Here is a 22,395-nt window from a genome sequence, read left to right as displayed (position 1 = left end):
CGAGTCTGGGAAGTTTGTGGTCAGGTCAATGTGTAGAAGTTGAGAAAATGGATTCTGAGGCAGACTTATAACTTAGACTAATTGGACAGGAAAGTGTATTAGCTAGGGTCCTGGCCGAAAGGAAATGGGTTTGATTGCCAATGCCCACAGACGAAATGCCTCACTCCTGCCTGCCCCATACTGACCTGTATCTGAAATAAATTAAGTCCGCTTGGACAAAAGACTGCGCTACCTCAAAGGATAGTATATTTTGGTGTTGGACTATAAAAAGTTCAGGAGAGAGTTTCTCCAAACTTCTGGAACTACTTTGGCAGCAAAGAAACTAGCTTTTTATTAATATTTATGATGACACTCCATGTCATTAGATTCTAGATTCTTTCTTTGATTCATTGGCCATAAACATGGTCATTAAATGTGTATTTAACAGCAATATAAAAAGGTATGTAGCACGGGCGAAGCAGCCAAGATGGCTGCATACAATTTGGCGCAATGTCAGGTTCTGACACTTTAAACACTGATTGTAAAATATGTTGAAAACGTATGTGTTCCCTTCTGTCGCCTCTGCAGCATTTGTATCTGAAACTCTCTACAGCTTTAATCTTGTTATAACTTTCCCCTCACCTTATGGCACTTTGATTTTATTCATTAATATCAGTTAATTATGTGTTCATCATGATACAATGCCCCCCCGTTGTGTAACATTTCCGCTCTTCACCCTTCCCAAAGTCAGAGAACAAAATGAAAATCCCGAAATAATTCAAAACCATGTAGCCAATAAAGAGGCAGCAGCCCATCTGCCACTCACCAAAGCCCAACAAGACAAAGCTATGACTTCCAAGAACACTAAATACCAGCAGAGCCTCCAAGTGACACGTACCACCATTTTAACACCCTGAATCCCAGGACAACGCGTCAGTCTGATGTCTCTGCAATGTTCTGTCATGGCTAGTCTTTATCTTGTAGAAATTCTGGCATGCATGATACTTCGTTCAAAGAAAATCTTTCCATACAACTATGTTCTATAATCTTCTACACTTTTTCTTTTTTTTAAGCTTGGACCCTATATTGACTTGGACTTTTCTATAGACTTCGGTAAGTTGTACCATCCCACCACACACACCCACATACTGTAGCTCTCCTCATCGACGTAAAACCACCACAGGCTAACGCAAGTTCTTCATGTCCCCCATTATTTATTCCTGTGCTGTAAAACCTGTGAGACGTAATTGCATTTTTTATTACATTCCCATTGAGGTCAGCAGCGATGAATTATGGGATCAATGTTGAATCATGGGAGTGCATTTCTATTTTACCTTCTGCTTGTGCCATTTGTCAGCTGGTCAGAGCCAGTCCACACCTTGATGGTCATACAGAATCTGGAGAGAAGACAGACCATCTGCTTGTTATAGATCGTCAAGTTCAGCCCCCTATCCATAACCATGAACCATACACTTCATAAAATATCATTTTGCTTTAAGTGCTTTTACCATCTCTATAAAGGACCGTTGAGGGAGCACAACCGATGTAATTCACATCTGATGTAGTCCAGACTTCCACTGTGCAAGTTTAATTCAAGGGCAAAGTGCGATAGAAAACAAAATTACGCATTGGAGTATGAACTTTGTTCGCTGTGTTAATCATACTCGCACGTATAATCAAAAGAAAATGTTCTCTGTAGTTACACAGTTTGTGTTTTAAAGAGAGCACCAGAAGAGAGGTTAGGGAGAGAGAGAGCAAGCAAGGGAGAGAACATTGGAAGTGAGCCAGAAACGAAGCCCCCCTAAAAAGTGATGTGAAGAAGAGTTTTGTGCAGCTCATCCTGCTTTCATAGTGGTTTTGTCATCATCTGCCGCAGAAACTTTACTTCAAAGACCCCAGTGTATGCACTCATCAGTATATCTCTTGGATCTCCTAAAACACAGCACACCAACCCCCTATTCTGCTACTGTATTCACACCGTCCTGATACTGTCCACCTACTAAGGCACGCACACACACACAGCCACCCACACACTCCTCCCGCGTTCTGCATACACACATACTGTATATACATGCCGGGAGATCACTCCCAGAATTAATGTCAACCAAAGGATACGCTAATCACATACAAACGCAGAAATATGTGTGCGCTTTAATTATGAGATAATACAGCCACACTCAGCAGTTTCCTTTCAAATCCATTATCAAATTCTGTATTACTGTCATACCGAATTTAACCATCAGATGTGTGTGTGTGTGTGTGTGTGTGTGTGTGTGTGTTCGTGAATGCTTGTTGAGCCCCTGTCAAACACATCCTCCACCCATAGGCTATGTATCGTGTGTGTGTGTGCGTGCATGCGTCCGTGCGTGCGTGCGTGTAGTGTTTAGAAGGCTGTTCATCCATACAAATGCTACATCCAGTTGCTCATGCGTTCATGCGCACACACAAGCACGTACGCAGGCACCCACACACACACAAGCAGTACGCACACGGGCTACAGGGGCTGAGGACGGCGAACTACACACTCATTCTATTGCTATCTGCTGTTGAGCCACTGACTTGGACAGAGTACAAATCCCTGCATTTAGACAGTCAGAGAGAGTCCCTACAGTCTGCATTCATCTGGTGTCAGCTACATTTAACCACAGTCGACTACATTAGTCGACAGTCCCTACAGTCTACATTCATCTGGAGTCAGCTACATTTAACTACAGTCGACTACATACATTTACAGTCACTACAGCCTACATTCATCTTAAGTCAGACACATTAAACAACACTCGACTATATCTATCTGAAGTCACTACAGTCCGCATTCATCTAAAGTCAGCCAAATTTAACTACAGTCGACTCTATTTATCTACAGTCACTACAGTCTACATTCATCTAAAATCAGACGCATTTAACTAAAGTCGACTATATTTATCTAGTCACTACAGTCTACATTCATCTAAAGTCAGCCACATTTAACTACAGTCGACTATATTTATCTACAGTCAATACATTCAACTAATTAGCAACAGAAAGCTACACTTTCTTCAGCTACAGTAAAGTCAGCTAGAGCTACCAACTCAACCCCTTGCTTTTGAATTACATTACTTTTCAAAACTTTGGCGGGCACCAGGCCCAGCCCTGGGCCTAGGCAGTATAGGCGAATGCTACAGGCGCATCCATCCCCAGGGGGCGTCAAAACTATGGGGTTGTTTTTTTTTTGCACACTGTATTCATCTAACTTTAACTTCAATGTTTATATTACTTAGTACCAGTAGTTATGTCGAAATAAATATTAGACATAAATATAGACTCTACCATCACCATAGACACGACCTGAATCGGGAGGTTGGGGCGGGCGAGTTACCTTAATTACCCACTTGATACATCATTCGGACCGGAGAGGAGAAAGCTATCTATTTGCACATCACAATGTCAAAGAAACCTAAACACTCTGGCGCCCATGGGAGGAAAAGAAAGAAAGATGAGGAAAAACGGGAAAAGACAGAGGTACAGTAACTTTAATTTGTTCATCTTTAATGTAGGCCTGGCTGGCTATATAGCCAACTGGTCACTTTGTCGGGCTCTTGTTCACCTTTCTATCTTTATTTCTCTGGAGCTCCCTATACATAACTCCGCTTAATACATGGCTATTGATTTAATTTATTCACTTATCGAAGCAATATGTGGTTTTAAATGTGTTTTTATTAATTGGTAAATACAAATAGTCCGCCAACAGTTGTCAGGGCGTAGCGCGTTGCCAAGCAACGTGTAAACAACTTAACCGGAGTTAACTAGTCATGCAGTGTTTGTTTTTAAAAAAGAAATTGAACGGCAGCTCTTAACCCATTTGTACCGGCTGCTGTGCGGCGCAACATTGTATCTAGTAGATACAATGTTGCTCCGCATGTCACACCAAATTTGTACCGGGTGCCAAATTTGTACCGGGTACGTAATCCATACGTAATCCATTCCAAACCTGCCTGGCAACAGATGATCGCGGACGATCGCGTCGATTGACGTAGGAAGGTTCAAGAACATTCGCGAAGTCGTTCATTGAGTTCAAGAACATTCGCGAAGTCGTTCATTGAGCGCGACAAGACAGATAGCCCTAACTTTACAAATAACATTTATTAGCGTTCCTAACTTTATATTTGTATTGCATTTAATTGTTTAATCGAATTTAGCTAGTAACCTCTGTGTTTAATGTGTAGTAAACCGAGTGTTTAACCGCGAATGTTCTTGAACCTTCCTACGTCAATCGACGCGATCGTCCGCGATCATCTGTTGCCAGGCAGGTTTGGAATGGATTACGTACCCGGTACAAATTTGGCACCCGGTACAAATTTGGTGTGACCCAGCCGGTACAAATGGGTTAATGGTAAACACGCATTGACGCGCAATCCGGTCTTAAAGGTATCACGCACAGATGCGTGATCCGGTCTGAATGGGTTAACCTAGCTGGTCCGCTGCTCAACCCAAACCCCCACGCTTCCATGAAAATGAAAACATGTCAGCTATGTACATAGGTCCATAACAATTTGTAACCTACAGTAAAATGGGGGTATTATCCTTAAATTATCCAATGCATTGTAGTAAACATTGTTGGGGCAGTGTTTATTTTCAAGCTGATTTTGGATGATAATTTGTGGTTTGCATATCTTACATTTCCCATATCTTTCATATAATATATTATTGTATTTTTTTTACACTTCACATGAGTGCTTGTTTAATCTCTGGTTAGAACCAAACTAGATAAACCATGCTACATTTAATTGTATGTACAATAATTTGAATCTGAACTCATATCTATTATTTTGCTTATGAATGCCTTTAGTAAACATTGTGCATTTCTTTGCAGTATTTTGTGCATACCTTATTGTATGATTGATTCATTGTCACTTGTTTTGCAAGACTTTTTTTAAAATGAAAAGTTTTTAATTATTAAAAGATCTAACATCTGCAGTATTTTGTGCATACCTTATTTATATTATATTTTGTCATTCATTGCTTTTTACTTGGTTTGTAATACGTTTTTTGTGTGTTTAATTTTCTATCTAAAATAAAAGAGTCTCAAAGACAAAGCTTTGCAGCTTCTCTGAGTGTATGAACATTGGTAGTCGAATTTACTGTGCGATCCAAAGGGGTAGGGGGCGCCAGCAAAAATCTTGCCTAGGGCGCCAAATTGGTCAGGGCCGGCCCTGGCGGGCACACACGCACACACACACACACACACACACACACACACACACACACACACAAGGTGAAACATTTGGCAGGCAAGGTAATGGTAATGAAGGTAACTGTGGTTGCGTTGACACAGGAATGCCGTCTACTGCGGTCGCTGACATCTTTAAGATGAATGGTAGAATCGAGGGGCATGCACTGCTCTTCCTTTAGTCAATGAAATCAGCCATGGTTGAGGAATGAAAAACAAATCCAATCAAGAACATTGATTTTTCGTGTAGAAATAATGTCCAATGTGGGTGATCGATCGGGAGCCATAAAGGAACAAGTTTAAATGCGATGGCTTTTCGTTTTCACATAGTGTACCTGCCTGTCCATCGCTGCATGAAAGGCTCATATTAAGGCTATTGAATGAATATGTCACTCAAACTTAAATTGTTTGATCCCCTAGCATGGAAATGACTCAACTCCAGGTAGCGTCAAACAGATCCATGCTACTCTTGGTATAGGTTTTCATTCTCTACCCGTGAGGAAGAGGATTTCAAGTTCAACCGGAGGTCCAACTTCAGCCAGTGGAAGACAAGCATGTCAGTCATGCTATGCCTTCATAGAGAGCTTTCATTCTAAGCTACTCAAGCAATAATCATAGGAGTAAGTACTAGTCAACAGGATGAAAACAACCAATGTATCAACAGGGAGTTCTGTGTCGCACGAGCAGGAACCCACTAGCTCATCAAATTTGAATGGTGATTTTATTTACTAAAATGAATGGCTGCCTTTAAAGGTACTTGGGTCCCAACAGACATAATCATATATCACTACAGTGCTATTTAATTTGGCCTGCCATTTGTTATACAGTTCACACAGCCCCACGTTGTAGGCTCTGGAAGATCCACAGCAGGCGGATCATTTTGGTATCTCCACACTATAAGCCATGCCTACGGCTTCCCCTGCTACCAGTAAAGCTATTTATGACGCGCCACCATTTTCTGCTGATTGTAATGAAACAGTAACAATGGTGTAGGAAATGAGAAAATAACATGTCATTATCTCCTTCACCAGCTGAGCTCAATGAGCTGAATGCTGGAAAATGCAAAATTACCAATAAATGATGACAGACTTCAAAGTCCCACAATTACTCGTTTGGCAAAATGTGCCAAACCCATTTTGTTCACCTCGTGGCCAAGTTCCAAGCTCTACTTGTGGTCAGATCCCTGAGGTATGAGGAAAGAGGACATGGCACATTACTGCTAGAACCATAGTCATCAAAGATCTCTTTGTCTCCATCAATCCCTCTCACCTCATAACCATCCATCTCTCCCTCACGGTTATCATTCATGAATTAAAAAAAGGGACAAATCTTTCAATGAGTCATCAGCCAGCACGTAGTTGGTAGCTTCGTGCTAGGTAAGATTAAAGCTGTGGTAGACAGATGTATTTATTCATCACTGAAACTATCAAGCTAGTCATGTGTTTTGGAAGCAGGCCTGAAGAGAGGGGTGGGACTTTTCAGTTCAATACTTTTTGGATACTTAAACTTAACTAGTTTCTCCAAATTGCCTACCCTAGCTTTATATATGTGTGTTTTTTTTTAAAACTTTTTTATCAAGACTCCACACTTCTACCTCAATGGCTCCTCTGATCTCAGTCGGGGAGGGTGGCTTCTTGCTTGGTAAGGGTTTTACATCTCTCAACTCATTTCACCCAGTGCCATCATCCAACCACACACACACCAGCAGAGCCCTGCAGCCCTCGGTGTCGCTTCAGACCCTCGTCTGCGAGCCTTCCTCGGGGTCATTAGACAATGCTCTTTGAACCGAGCGAGCATTTCAACAATTCCTCCCCCATCCCTCCATCTTCAGACCGATGCTTGTTAAAAAGCATGCAAGCTGTTCGGCGCATAAGCGGAAAAAAAAGATCCCTTGTTGTTGTCCTTTTCCTTTACCAGGCATGGATTATTTATTCCCTAAAACACTGAAATGTTACGTCTGGCCGAGAGAGAAAGGGAACAAGGAGAGATACAACGTCAAGGGTGGGACTCACTGAAGACTTACTTCTGACTTGAATTTCTCATTTCACATCGCTTAAGGGTAAAACCAAATCGCTGTGCTCAGCATTGCAATTAGGAAACACCTAATAAATCTGTGGCCGTGTAGGGAAAGTAATGGTGGGCTTCACCTCCCTATCTACAAAGCAGGCCGACAACTGAATTATGACTATTTACTATTCCTTTTGTAATTTAGCGCTTTTACCCACAGGGCCAAACACAGGTTATTTAGACACATTATGTAATTAAGGAACAGGTAGAGGGTAATGCATCTTGCTCAAGGAAGGCCTACAGGTAGGCCCTGAACAATTGGGATCAAACCAAGTACCTTTCAGTTTGGAGTCCACACCCCGCCCTAACTGTAACTACACAATTCCAGAAACAACTCTCTCTCTTACTTCCCGCAAGGTGCATTTCCCTGCGTGCCGTCTATGTTTCCACTCTCTCGAACTGAGCCGCAGTGCCTCCCTCATAACCCCTCCCTAGTGCCGCTCCTCCCCCTCCCACTGCCTCACACGGCCCCAGACTGCTCACGACCTCAGCCCACCTCGCTGGAGCTCCGTAGTGCCGGCTCCTTCCTCTACCCCTCCCCGGTGTTTCGGGTTCAGAGAGCAGTGTTTTGGTCCCATTACCCTGCAGGCCGGCTCTGACCCCCGCCACCGACCACGCTGACATTCAGGCACCACTCAGGGCCATTAGGGCCCTTGGGGTCCTTATTTTACTGACATTCAGGCGGAGGACCCATCTCTTTTTGTTTTCTTCTTTCTTCCTACTTTTTTAATATGAAATAATGAATTCAGCGTACTTGACGACACACTGGTTCTGTTTTGAGGGGTGTAGCTGTTTGAGATTTTTGCAACCAGTGACTGGAATGATCCATTTTTGGATGAAAAAACATAATATGGAGATGAACTAGACACTGACGTCCTCACTCATGAATTGGCTTTGTATTCAGAGTATCAACAGGAACTAGCAGGCAGGCATTTTGAGTCATTTGAAATCAAAGTACAGCTGAGTGAAGCGGTGATGGACTGCAGCACCCGGGGCTTGTGTTTGTCCGACCAACAACGTCATCTGCCCCTTAAGGACTAGGCGCTACAGCGGAGGATGTAGGCCAATAGAGTTGTGGGGGATGTGCCATTTTAATCGATCAAAGTCAATTGAAGGAAGGGAGTGAAAAAAAAGTGGGTGAAAAATGCATTAACGGCAAGAAGAGTAAAATATGTCAGGGAACTTGCTCAACGAAACCGTTTATCGCGTGGAATTGCTGTATTGGAACACATAATGGCAGTTTTACCAACTCAAATTAATTTGTCACATCTCGTATTGGAACAAGATTTAAAGGAACGAAGTGAACTCGACGACAGACACAAGCGTTTGAAACATTCAGAAAAGTAATTACACAAAGGTGACAAAGAGATATATGATTTTTTTATTAATCTATACCCAAGAGCATTAAGTTATTTCAATAGAACGCATGAAGGACACCTTAATGTCTCATTCCAGAGTTGAAATGTAAGCTAAATGAGGTGGGAGCTTAAGGCGCGTTCATGGTCCCGGTCATAACGAGTGACACTCACGCTTTCGTGTGTTCCCGACAGCGACCATTCATGTGCAGTGCGTTCGGAATAAAAGTTCTTCACAGCAGTCACAACTAAACAGAACTTAGAAGGATCAGTTTCAAGTTCGAACGCCTTTATTACCTTGTATGATGTATCACCTACTATCCTTTTGCTTTAATTTATGAGAAGCACATTGTATTGCCACTGTATGGAAGGCTATACTTGCCCTTATCTAGAGCTGGTTTACCAGTACACAACGTTTAAAACTGAGCAAATTCGATGCCAACAGACGGTTACAACGTCAATCAATAGTAAAGTATGTGATATGATGGTTGATTCTTTTATATTGAGTAAATCGTTCATGTTCCCCCATGTTCATGCACGTCACTAGTAAACCATACGTCACCAACTGGGCAACTGTTACCAAAATCTGGCCCCAGTTGCCGAACGGAAGTAGAATCATAAGAGCGTCATGAGGTGTCGTTCACGAGAACTTTCCGACGTCGCAAAAATGTTACCCCCATAATTCCCATCGATGGCAGGACGTCCCGAGTTTGACTCACAACTACAGCATCCGATCAGATGCACCCATGAAGCGGGCGAAAAGGTAGTGAAGCTCAAATCTCTATGTCTTCATATGATCTTCAACATAGGACACAATGCCACAATTGGATCACTGTAACTAAAGAATATTGTGTAAATTGGGATTAAAAATTGGTTTCAAATCCTTTCGCAAACCAGTTTGTGAACGTTCTGCTCTGCTCAGCACTCAGGTACCTTGACATCAAAGTGCCTTTTCAAAAGTCACTCCAACATCACAACAGAGCACACAATGCTCACACCCCGGTGTGCAGATGGGTGTGTGGAGCACACACCCACCTAACAGTTAACCGTCTTGCCTGGCAACTCACTGGAGGGTTCCTTCCTTCAGTGAGTTGCCGGTCTCTGTACTTACTGAAATGTAATCCCTTAATGTCATGGACAAATTCATCTTTAGAGAAAAGAAGGTCGAGCGATGATGGCTACTCACAGAACACAGAGGGAACATATCTGTGAGGTAAAGGAGGGGTTTAACCTTCCTCTGGTCACAGTTTAAACACATCAATGGAAAACTAAAAAAAAAAAAAACACTCACACACACAAAATATACTAAAGGTGTGAGAAAGAGACAGAGGAAGATTAACAGGGGATGTAAAACAAGATGGCGGTTGGACGAGGGGGGGGGGAAGCCCTTATTAGATACCCCCCCCCCCCCTCCAAACACTTAATAGAGACAATTAATTTCATTGCACTATCAGGGCCACTTCCAGGATGAGGAACGAAGGCAGCGGGAGAACCAGTGGCTTTCATGTTCGACGGAGCCGTCCCCCCGAGGCGGGCCATGGTAACCGAGGGTAACACAATCCCAGCCCGCTAATGAAATAACCCACATTGAATCCCTCCCAAAATAAGATGTCATTACAACATTAGGTTCCCTTTGAATTTCGCCGTTGAATTGAAGCAATATTGAATCCCATTCGAAAAAATGAAGTCCCGCACACATTATAAAGTCGCCAGGTGTAATATTTCAAAGAGCTCTTAGCTGAAAATAACCATAAACATATCTATAGTCGATGCTGACTAAGGATTTCAATACATTATCAGTAAAATCCCATCCTACAGCTGATATATCTTACAACTCTAAAATGCTGGTCAGCCCGTACCTCTCCATGAATCTTAGTAACGACACTCGCTAAACCCATCCCATAATGCCACCCAGCCAGCCGAGCTAGACTAGTTTGCGTCACACACAGCGTTGCACAGCCAGACCCATTTATTGAGTGTTTTGAATTCTGAAAGTCTCCCGCCTGCTAACCAGGAGGGGCTCAATATAACACACTGCACATAAATATTCCCTTTAAAAGCGAAGAACGAAACAGCCAATATTGCAATAGAGATGACTCTACTTACTCGGAAATCTGTGTCCAAGCACACGTTGTCCAACAGGCACTAACGCAAACACAGTTATACAGTTAACAAAGTTGTTGATTCATGTATAAAGCATCTCTAATGGAAGGCAGTGAGGCGTGATGAGCACAACAAAAGCGGGGACATGAGTATCTACAGACAATAGGGTAAGCTGTCTGAGAAGCACGGCTCCTGCCTGGCCTTCCCATGTTTGATTCAATCTCTCTCCACACCTCGCTGGCAGTGCCAATTCCTCCGATCAAAAACACCTTGAGCTTCGCTCAGGTAAGTGCATCCACATAGCACTTGGAAAGGGGAGCTGTAAACAAGCTGTAGAAAAACACAATGAAAGAAAAGATTGTGTGCTTTAGTGCTTTTACCAAAAAAGCACTTATGCTAAAAATTGGCTAAATGTTTCGATTAGTTGTTTAACTTGCGGTAGGTCGTCATCGCCATGGTTATGTGTGTTAAAGAAAAACACTGCCATGTGAAAAAGTATTCAAACATCTGGGGCTGGATGAATAAGCGGTGCTACACAGAGAAATACCCTCAGTAGCATGCCTTTTCAGGTTCCACCAAATTCAAGATTTATTAAAAAAACAGTGAGGTGAGAATATGAGTATATCTACACACCCTCGACACAATGGTTAACTCTGTACTGGTGGGTACTAGCCCAATTCAACACAAGCCAACATTACAACCCAATTTGCAACGGCAACCGGTTTTCCAAATGTTAATCGATACCATTGACTTTTAAGCCGTATTCCCCATTTACTTTTGTAATATAAATCAACAAAAGAAACACACATGATTCTGAATGGGCAATCGGTTTATTAAGAAATCCAGGTAGTTATGGGCGTTCTGAGAACAATGTTTAGGGAATTACTAGGCAAGTTAATTTGGTAGACACTGGGCCTAAGCATTAACCACTGGGGCAATAGTGCAATAACTAGTGGGCAGTGCAATCATCCTTATGGATACATTTTTTATACTGCTTATTGGAGGAACTGTGTGTGAGGGGGGGGTTGGGTGTGTGTGTGTGTGTGTGTGTGTGTGTGTGTGTGTGTGTGTGTGTGTGTGTGTGTGTGTGTGTGTGTGTGTGTGTGTGTGTGTGTGCGCGCTTGGGTAGTGCCTAGACTATGTTTCTTATAATGGGTTTCAGAGTTGGGGTGATGCCATGTGTTTGGGTAATGCCATGTGTTTTATGTTTTATGTATGTCTATGTATAATCTTTATCTATGTGTCGCCGATGCTCTTTGTGTTCCCAAAGAAAATTTCTCTCGCGAGAGACTTACTTACACTGATACCTTTTTCCAATTTCGATGCAAGATGTTATTTCAACCAAGATCATCAAATCCGCGATTGCATTCAGTGAATAAAAGTGCCCTAACCCTAACCCTAAGACCCTCGCCGCAGGGACTGACGTTTCTTGGGGAAACCCTGGCATCCGTGCCATTTAAAATGACTCCATTTATTTTGGAAACATGCTCTTTAATTGTTTTACTAATTCTTTACTCACTTTGACAACCGTTCCCTATCTTAACACAAATAGCCTGGGTGAAAGGTTTAATTATTTTCTCCCCCCCCAAAAAAAAGGCTTAAGCAAATAAAACAGACGTCTCTTAATGCCTGGTTCAGAATAGGTGCCGCTGAGTATTTGCGTGCGGTATACATCCTGCACACTCGCAAAACAAACAACTCATTCTCTGCTAAACAACCACAGGCCAGTATTCAGAGAAGAAAACCCCAAACTATGTAAGTCAAATCCTGTCTCCGCCACGCTGGGCAGAGGCCTGGTCAACACGATGGCACCACATTGACATAAACGAAAGAACTCAAATGTTGACTCACGGCTCAACAATTCCAAGCAATAAAAAAAGAAAATAGATTGCCTGGCAAATCCATATACAAATAATATTATTTGGATATGGCCTTTATTATATATATATATAAAAAATAATATGCGTAGTGATATATTTTCAGGCCCACTTGAATCTATTGTTGCATTTCTTTGGACAATGGACAACCTTACGCTCTGCTGCTTGTGTCCACGCTTGTGTCTGGACACAAGATGGTATTGGATAAATGTAAAGGTATTGTCGATTGCATTGTTTCTATCATAGCAGTTCCTACAAATTATAATGGCAGTGCAACTATTACAGAACTGAACAAATGAATCAGGCACATCGAAAGCCTAATAGGGAATGAAAGAAAGAGGCAGCAGCGATTGCAAAACAAAACATGGAAGACAAGCCATGTGGAATAACATCTGCCTGCGGAAACCACGAACAGGTTTTTTGAAGAAAAAAAAACATACAGACTTGTGACTGTCTCACTGGATTGTGTTAACGCAGAGCGCGCTTGAAACCACACATAGAAGACCTGAAGTCATCATCGTTCCAGCGGTTTCAGAGCATCATCTCAGAAACTAGCAGGCCTCTGAAAAGGAATAGGTAGCATTCAAGAGCATAACGTGAAGCTACGCCTGCAGCCAAAACTCTCCCATCACTGACCCGCCACTTCTAAGGGCAGAGGGAGAGGCAGAGAGAGAGAGAGAGGCAGAGAGAGAGAGAGAGAGAGAGAGAGAGAGAGAGAGAGAGAGAGAGAGAGAGAGAGAATATTCCAGAGCAATGAACCTGGTTAGACTTTCTGACTTTTGTGTCACCGCATTTCCCATGGTCTTATTCACGCTCCGAACCACACTGCAATAATTCAGTATCCTTCCACTACTCTTCCTTTTCAATTTCACTCCCTCTGCCCTGACCTGGGAAATGAAAGGCACCACCTAGCGAGAAGGACCACACACACACACACACACACACAAACACACCCCTTAAACCCCCTGGTGTTGCACTGAATATGGAGTGGAAGGACTCTATAAGAACGCTGGGTTATGATAGGAATAGAAGATAAGGGTAGAGGAAGATGTCTGAAGGCATAAGACTTGAGATGTAAAAAAAATAAAAAAGTAATCCGTGCAACATGGGGCCCCAACGGCCTGGGGGCCCCCGACCGGGAGGAGGTGTTGGTGTGTGTCCGTTTATTTGCGTCAACATGTGTGTTTTGCTGATACGCAGCCATGTGTGAGTGCGTTTGTCGCTGTTTTGCCAGCGCCACTGTGTGCATGAGCGAATGTTGGAGTGTGACTTTGTGTGTGTGTGTGTTTGTGTGTCTGCGGGAGTGTCTTCCCGATTGGCTTGAGGACATGTGGAGAGGAGCGTGTTATGGTGTGATGTCAGGTCTAATTATCCAGCCTCCTTCTAAAGCTCTCATTACTCGCAGGCTAGCGGGGTCAGGCCACAAAAATACTGGAGGAGGAGGAGGAGGAGGAGGAGGAGGAGGAGGAGGAGGAGAAGGAGGAGGAGGGCGGAGATGAGAAGGAGAAATCAAGGGAAGGGGCCGCATGGGGAGCACTCACTCAGCACCAATTTCTTATTCATGTGCACCTCCTTCTCACCAGAAAGAGCTGACAACAACTTTGATGAGGGCACCGGCACCCCCTTCTGGACTTCCTTCTCCTCTTTGATCACACAAAGAGAAAACTGCAAAATGACCGCTAAAGCCAAGTCAAACCGGCAGAGGAGCCCAGCATGTGAGGCTCAGTCCCTTGCAATTCGGTGTTTAATAATCAAATGGTTCCTGTTCAGTGCAACACACTTTTAACACACGCTGAGACTTACTGTGAAAAAGGCTTATCAATGATGGGCTGTTGAGTATGGACTGCACAAAAGGATTCATCGTGGAGGGCTTTAGTGCCAAGGCCCATTCTGACATCTTGATCTTCTTCATCATCATTCCCGAACCTCATTGAATGCTGCCATCCTGAAGAACACCAAGGGCTCTGCCATCTCGCTTTGCCAGCAGTGTGTTGTGAGTGTTTGGCTACTGGCCGTCTCCACTGTATAACAACACTGCCACTTTAACACAGTAGAAGGCATCACTGTGCCTTGAACCAAAAAAATAATCGGTTTTTACTCCTGCAAAGAGGGGGCACTTACAGTCCAAAGCAAAGATGAAAGTTTTGTACAAAGAACACGTTTCTACAAATGTATTTTTTTCATGATTGCAGGCAAGGAAAATTACAGAAGCAACAGTGTCCATATCCATCTGAAACCATGACAACAAGGGTGCCTTTCGTCTGTCCCTAGACGTTTCCACTGTGACAAGAACGTCCACCCGTAAGTCTGTTTTGAAATAATCAAATAATGTGCACGCGTAATTTCTACCCTCCTCTTCTATTTTATTCACTTTGTATCAACAAGGATAATTCAAGACAACTGTGTTTCTCTCTAGCTCTCTCTCTACCTCTCTCTCCCTCTCTCTCACCCTCTCTCTCTTTCTACCTCTCTCTCTCTCTACCTCTCTCTCTCTCTACCTCTCTAATTGGAAGTTCACATTTGCTATCTCGCAGTGCCAATATCAAAGATCTATCCTGTCGAGACCTTCTCTGCATCAGATTTTCCCTGTTCCAGGGCCTTCCGGTAGATAATGCCTGCGTGCATCTTCATTTTGTATTCCTTCATATTTAAAGCAACCACTCACATCACAACAAACTATCACTCGATTATTTACATCAAGTGAACTGAGGTATTTGAAGTTTGTAGTCTTTGAAGTTAAAAACTTAACCCCAAAAGATCAAGATGATGGGATTGTGTTACTGCCCCCCCCAGCATAACCTCAGGTGGGAAAATAAGGGCTGAAGTGTTTACAAGACATTCATATAAGTATTTCCAACCCAAACCCGAGTCATGCATTGAATCCTCTAATCTGTGTGACAGCGATCACGATCCCAAGCCACGAGACAGGGCGGGGGTCACACTTGAAATACGTGGCAGAAGTATGTCCTCATTGGTTTGCATGCCTGGGTCTCTAGCAAAAATCCACACAACTTCCTTTCCATATATAGAAGTTGCTTCATATCTGTATAGAACCGAGTGGTGGCGTATACAGTATTCGGTGGTGTGTATACTGTGAATCTTAATTTGTGTTCAGCCGACTGAAAATATCCCTAAACGAGGAGAAATAAATAAGACGATACTTTCATGAAAATCCCACTGAGTGGGAAGCGCCAAGTGTTGCAGCGTACATTCTTCTCCCTCCCACTGCCTCATTTGCAATGCACGGAGATCCACCAAGCCAGATAGTTCAAATCTCACTCAGTCATACCGCAGCTAAACGCCATGAAGCACTTGCCCATCTCATTGTGTGGGAAAGAAATGGTTTCACACTGCCAAGAATGGGAACATGCAGGGCTCATTGTCATAGCAGAGCATTGGGCTGTTTACAGTCTTCGCACCCATTGGTTTTACTGTGATACTCACAGCTCTGCCTGTTACCACTGAGGAGGGATGTATGTGTTAAACATAATAAAACCAGAACACTTACCAGACAAACTCTACATCTTGTTCTGCCACTAGCTGGACATCAAACTCTAATAATTGGGGAGGGGGATCATGGAAGAGGCCTTTGCAGCAACAGAGAAAGAAATTGAAAAGGCTGAGATCCTTTTAGGTGGGACATTTGAGAAGGGCGGTTCAATCAACTGGGTGATTATTTTAGTTAAAGTAGAGATTCTAAGTGGCGACATACTCAAAGGTCAACACCACCAATTGAAGGGAATGTGAGAGGCAGTCAATGGCCTGGCGCTGCTCTGTAGCCTTGTGAATCATCGGGCTTCGGTCCAGATCACAGGGCCCCATTGCCTCTGTAAGTGTGTGAGGAAGAGCAAAGTACAACTGTTGGCTGTATTGGGCGTGGATGAGACTATGGATTCACTCGGTAATCCCACATGATGGCGATGTGTGATTGAGAGCAATCGGCTCAGTCATCTCTAGAGATTTTCAGCTTTTTGGTTTGTTTTTCTCTTGTTGTTATATGCTATACCGGCCAGGCTAGAGTATAGAGATAAAACAATCTGCTTTGTCACCTTTTGCCATTGAAAGTTTAAAAGTAAAGACATTGGGTGGCACAAAACCTTATCTTTAGTCTCAAACTTGCCTGTGTTTGCCTTTGTCTTTTGCAGTATTACATGGTATAGACAAATAAAATCGAGGACTGAGATGTCAATTTCAAAGAAACTCAGAGTCTGTTGGAAGGGGGTAGACTTCTTTTCGTGGTATAACATAAACTAGTGTCTGTGGTCTGCATAGGAAGAGAGAAGGTTGAACTCTTTTAAGCCACAGTAATTAACCTAAAAACTGCCAGATAACAAGACAGATTGGGTGAACTACTACAACACTACTACACCTTTTTTAACCAAAAAAGTATTTTAAAATAAAAGCCCAAACACAAATATATTATATATATATATATATATATATTTACACACTATTATTAGGAAGCATAACCTGGCCATATTTGATATGTTGATGACCCTTGATGTTTGTCAAATAGGCAAAACGGTCTACAGCTATACTGATGGGAACAGGGTTTGGTAGATTGAGAAAAGAGGGAATGACTGTTGAGATGCACTTAGAGAACTGGGGTGTCATCCAGATCCAGTGATCTCTTGGCAATGATCTTTCCATTCAAACAACTCTTAGGTGGAGGTTAAGACGAAGGTTAAGCTGTTGATATTAAGGAACCGGGTAACCCTTTTGCCTGGAGTCAAACACCTCAGCCACTATCCAACATCTACCCCAAACTCACACATTGTGTATGATGTGTGTGTGTGTGTGTGTGTGTGTGTGTGTGTGTGTGTGTGTGTGTGTGTGTGTATGTATGCGTGCATTTGTGTGTGTGCACCTGTGCGCCTATGTGTATTTGTATGTGCGTGTGTGTGTGTGTGTGTGTGCGCATGTGTGTGCGCATGTGTGTGTGTCTGTGTGCGTGCGCGCATGTGTGTGTGCGCGCACGTGTGTGTGTGTGTGTGTGTGTGTGTGTGTGTGTGTGTGTGTGTGTGTGTGTGTGTGTGTGCATGCCGCGTGTGCGTGTGCCTGTGCTCTCTATTCTTGGCACATGCTTACTAGCTCCTGAACTTCAGAATGCATTTAGGCATCAGGGGCAGGCCCAGCTCTGGTGGTGAATGTCACTTCATTGAATAAATGAATGCTTCAGGACACAACTCACATACTGACATATGCCTTTAATGGAGCACTGACACTCGAGTGCTGGACCAAATAAAAGGATTTTAGCAAGCAGGATATAATTGCATCCAGCCAGATTGACCTTTAACGTTTGATAAATCATAAAGCCTGGGAAACTACCATTAGGGCCCTCGAATGGGGAAATACCCAGCTTTGAAAAACGACCTCATCGTCCCATTTAAAGCTGTATAGAGAGCCGACTGACGTGCACTTGCATTACACACACGACATGCACACTGATCCATCCCAGTTATTTTGGACAAGCTGGGACGCCAGTGCTTTCGGGTGCCTCTTTCTCTTTTGTAGTTAATTCCCAACAAAACCTGTCTCATTCTAGTTAACAGGAGAGGGATGTCGTATTGAAATCGGAATATCTACCTCACTCGAGTCAATAACGCTGAGCATCGCGATGAGGCTTAGTTAATCCATCCTGAGTCAAATAGAAGGCGCCCTCTCCAGGGAAAAGGGTTAGCAAACTCTTCTATAGATGCTGTCTAACATTAATCTGTCATTAGCCTCTCTGTTGGTTCGTCTGACAAAAGAAGCCAGTTTCCTGGGCTTCTGTGAGACAGCTCAAGCAGCCGTGGCTCATGTAAAGTCTTAAAAAGATTGACAGATTCCGACTGCGCAAAGCCAGGTCCCTCTGGTTTTCTGACGGCGGGGCCGCTCGCTACGTCTGCAAAGCATCGTTGCAATAGATTACAGTGAACACATACAGTGCTCCTACATCCCTCAGCGCTACAATACTGGGACGGCGGCACAAACGTGACGGCTTGACACGGTGCAGGTTTAAAATGCATTTCTACTGATTTGACAGTCACGGCCATGCATCAAGAGACTATATATCATCTGCCAGGAAGAAAGAGGAAAGAGGAGAGCACTGTTCTCTGTCTCATTGGAGGACGACGATGCTTGGAAGCATGCCAAAGTACGGTTTTAGCAGATTTCTTGCTCTCTGATATCGGATAGTGGGTTGGGTGTGTGTGTTATAAAAAAAACACCTTGCCTCTGGACAGGAGGTTTTTCGATTAGCTAATAAGAACGATTCATTTTATTTATCTGAAACATTAAAGAAACCCGAAAAAAGGACCAAAGGCAATTTCCTAAATCAAAACAAGCTGTGTGATGTATATTAAGTTCTACACCCACTGTTCCTCTGCTGAGTCCACATCCTCTTTACCAGGTCCGCTGAATGCACTATGCATATTAAGAGGCATCGGGCCAGCTTCTGAGCCCCAACACAGACACAACAGCACAGCCAGAGCAGAAGAAGTCCGATCATGCGCCCGACTCTCAGGCCCCCTCACACCGAGAACAGACACAAACAGAAGAAGAGCAAACTATTCATTCCCCCTGAATAAACATGGAAGCGGGAACTTTTTTAGACATTCATCCGGGTCGGGCCGACATTACTGATTTAAATTGATCTCTGGCATAGCAGCACTCAGCAGCAGCATCCATTAAAAGTTTGCAGCACACAGTATCAAAGCCATTAAGTCAAATTAGAGGGAGAGCCACTGTAGTGCCCGGCTGATGTAATGCTATTGACCACAGTGCCTCTTGCAGGCTGAGAGCTTCGACCTGAATAGCTGCACATCAAGCATGCTGGCAGTGATCAGGACCTCCACGAATACGGGCTAAACTGTGTGATTAAAGAACAAAGCTTAAAGCGGCTGATTGCCGAGGATGCAATTATGCATCCCATTCCCTGTTGGAAATAAAAGCAGCAGAACCTGTGCAGGGCAACAGGTTTCTAATGGCAGGAACATGAGACCAACATAGTGATAGAAGACAAGATGCCTCTATTTGTGTGTTCCATGTGTGGGACCCGGCTGTAAGACGGCTCATATTGGCCTATTTGCTAGAGCAGAGATAAAGCAAATCTGTCCAAGCATGAAAATATACATCCGTCCCCAAAAGCCAGATAAAAAAATAAAAAACAAAGAACCATCTGTACTTCACAACATTTGGACAATTAGGTCAGACAGCATAGCCACTTCTGGGGGAAAATGAATTTTCCTTCATCACACCGTCCTTCCCTTCATTGCACCCTCTTACCCCCAAACACTGGAAAGTACTGGCAGAAAAGCCATGTCACAGAAAGGCAACCACATGCACCAAATCACACTAAGAGGAAAACGACCAGCACACCAGAACCCACACACTCTTATGCGAGAAAATGTGTGTGTGTGTGTGTGTGTGTGTGTGTGTGTGTGTTGCGTACATGGTGTTCTTGAAGTTGTTCTGGTGTCCTGTTGTGCAGACCAACCTCTCTATGACTCTCTAGCCACCCTCTCCCTCACCCACATCGTTACACATTGCAAATGGAGGAGAAGAAATCAAACACATCTACGCTTTCAGAACCACTCCCTTCACCACCTGACCACCACCACCACCGGAACCCTTTCTACAGAGGATTTGCCGTTTAAAGGCACAGTGGCCACGGTGAACAGGACCTCAAAGCTGTTCAACCGTAGCAGAGTGAGGCAGGATAGGGGAGGGGGCGTGGGGGTTGGGGTGACAGGACAGTTAATAACCAGCGTAAAAAAGGTGTCATTTCCTGTTGATGAGCGGCCGACAGCGATGCGTTTAAATGCTAATAGGAAAGCATTGGTCACCACTGGTCGCATGTTCTAGAAATGACACCTCCCGCCCTCCCCCCTGCCGGGTAAGTGAGTGTGGAAGGTGTTTGTGTGTGTGTGTGTGTGTGTGTGTGTGTGTGGGGGGGGGGGGGGGGGGGGGGGGGAGTATCACTGTCACACACTTGAAGGTGGGAGGAGGGGAGGGGAGGCAGTGTGGATGTGCCGGGGATTTATGGAGTTGGCAAATGGATTCTGAAATCCCAAGCTTCCAATATCCGTCCATTTGGCCGTCGCCCCCCCACTGGGGTGAGGGCGATGGGTGTGGAGTGGAGCAGGGGGTGGGGGAGGGTTCTGGGTGGTGGTGGTGATGGTGGTGTTACCGTCCGCTTGACCGAACACACGGCCTGCGCGTTCTGCTGACGATGGCGCTCCAAGGTGCAACACAATCCGTCCAGCTGGGCCTCAGAGAAGGGGCGTGTGCGCGTGTTTTGCCAGCATGCAGACTCTGTTGGTCCTATTTTTTCTGTGTTCTAGTTCTGGTTCTGGCAGGGTCTAACATGTCTTGTTACTGGTGGACACAGGGAGATTGATGACACTGGATGGATGGCTTCCTCAATGCCCCTTTGGGCAAGAAAAGTGGAATGCAATTTATAGTTCAATATATTGAAATAACAGACGTATAGACTGCTTCTGCAGCACAATTCCATTTGTCTGACTTCAATTGAATGCAAGGCTTTGCTCATTACTTTCATGCACACATATCATTAACTCATTATGACTAAGCAATGGCCAAGGACCTGATACGGTCCATTCTAGAGGAGCCAAGTGATCAATAGGGTCATGACTTTGGCAGCAGTAATTAAGTCACAGGGATGTTTTGATCATGTGATTTGAGGAACCCAGATTGTATTGATAAACTAGTGGCGTACTTAGAGGCAGTGGTAAAACTGCCTGCAGACAAAGCACAAAAAAATGGAAATCGAACAGCACAGAATAACGGATTGAGTCTCGTTCTTGGTCATGGTCAAATTATATTGCTCTAGGAATTAATCATAATAACAATAAAAGTATCCATAGGCCTTATGTGGCATATGTTCCAGATCCATTTTCATTGGTGGAGGAAATGTCTTTAACAGGAACGTCCTGACGTCTCTCTCTTTGCCAGAGAGACATTAATTAGGCTACTACTTGGGTAACAGAGGTCCAGGAGGACTTTAACATAGACCTTGACATTAATTCTGCTCCTTAACAAGACCCCCCCCCCCCCCCCACCCCCCCCCGCCAAAAAAAAAAAAATCGTCATTCTTCAGTAAATTCTTGATGGGAAACCTGAGTCATATTAATTTATTTAAACTCGTGTCTAGTCTAGACAGCAATACTTTGAACCATTGAACAGCAATACTTGGAACCAGACCATTGAACAATAGATCTGCATCTCATGAAATGCGGTGCGTGCGGGTCCCCTCCTAGACGCAAGCCAAGGTTCTCGTAGTGGTCGTAGACCACCGAGAGTTCCCCAGCAGCGACAAGCCGCAACCCTGCAGAACCACGTCGTACACGTGCCTGATCCAGTCCCTCATCCCTTCAACCTCAGCTGTACCAAAGCAGGTAAAGCAAACGCCCAGAAACGTCCCCTAAGCTGCAGGGAAAACCGCTAGATAAACTTAGCAAATTCCTCCGATCTAAAGAATGGTGCGACCACTGCGCACAGTAAACGTGTGAAAAGCAAGTAATCGGCGGGCGCAGGCAAATTCAATTGAAGTAAATGAACGTAATACGAACACTCAAAACATGAACATATACAATGCAACTGAATTTCAGAAAAAAAAAAAAAACTTGAGTGCAGGGGGGGGAGGCAGGAACGGCATTTAATTTCAGGTTAAGTTCGTGTTTCTTCCATCTTCGTTACACACGGTTTTCACTTATGCACGGCTTTACACCACAGCCGCACGCTGTCGGGAACTAGTTATTACGATGACTTTGGAGGCATCAGCCATCACACTGGCGGGCTGCTG

The 22,395-nt window shown here is 43.9% G+C and overlaps 1 protein-coding gene across 1 annotated transcript in view; it reads right to left on the bottom strand.

Annotated features, from left to right (window-relative positions):
• Positions 1 to 1,339: 1,339 nt before the first annotated feature.
• cenpi (centromere protein I) overlaps positions 1,340 to 22,395 on the bottom strand; it is a 35,711-nt gene continuing 14,655 nt past the window's right edge. Inside the window, exon 21 of the transcript XR_013812190.1 lies at positions 1,340 to 1,376. The gene's annotated coding sequence lies outside the window, so the exon portion shown is untranslated. The remainder of the gene's footprint in view (positions 1,377 to 22,395) is intronic.

The sequence above is a fragment of the Pollachius pollachius genome, assembly GCF_949987615.1.
Source record: "Pollachius pollachius genome assembly, chromosome: 10".
NCBI classification, from domain to species: domain Eukaryota; kingdom Metazoa; phylum Chordata; class Actinopteri; order Gadiformes; family Gadidae; genus Pollachius; species Pollachius pollachius.
This window is presented reverse-complemented; position numbering and strand designations above follow the sequence as displayed.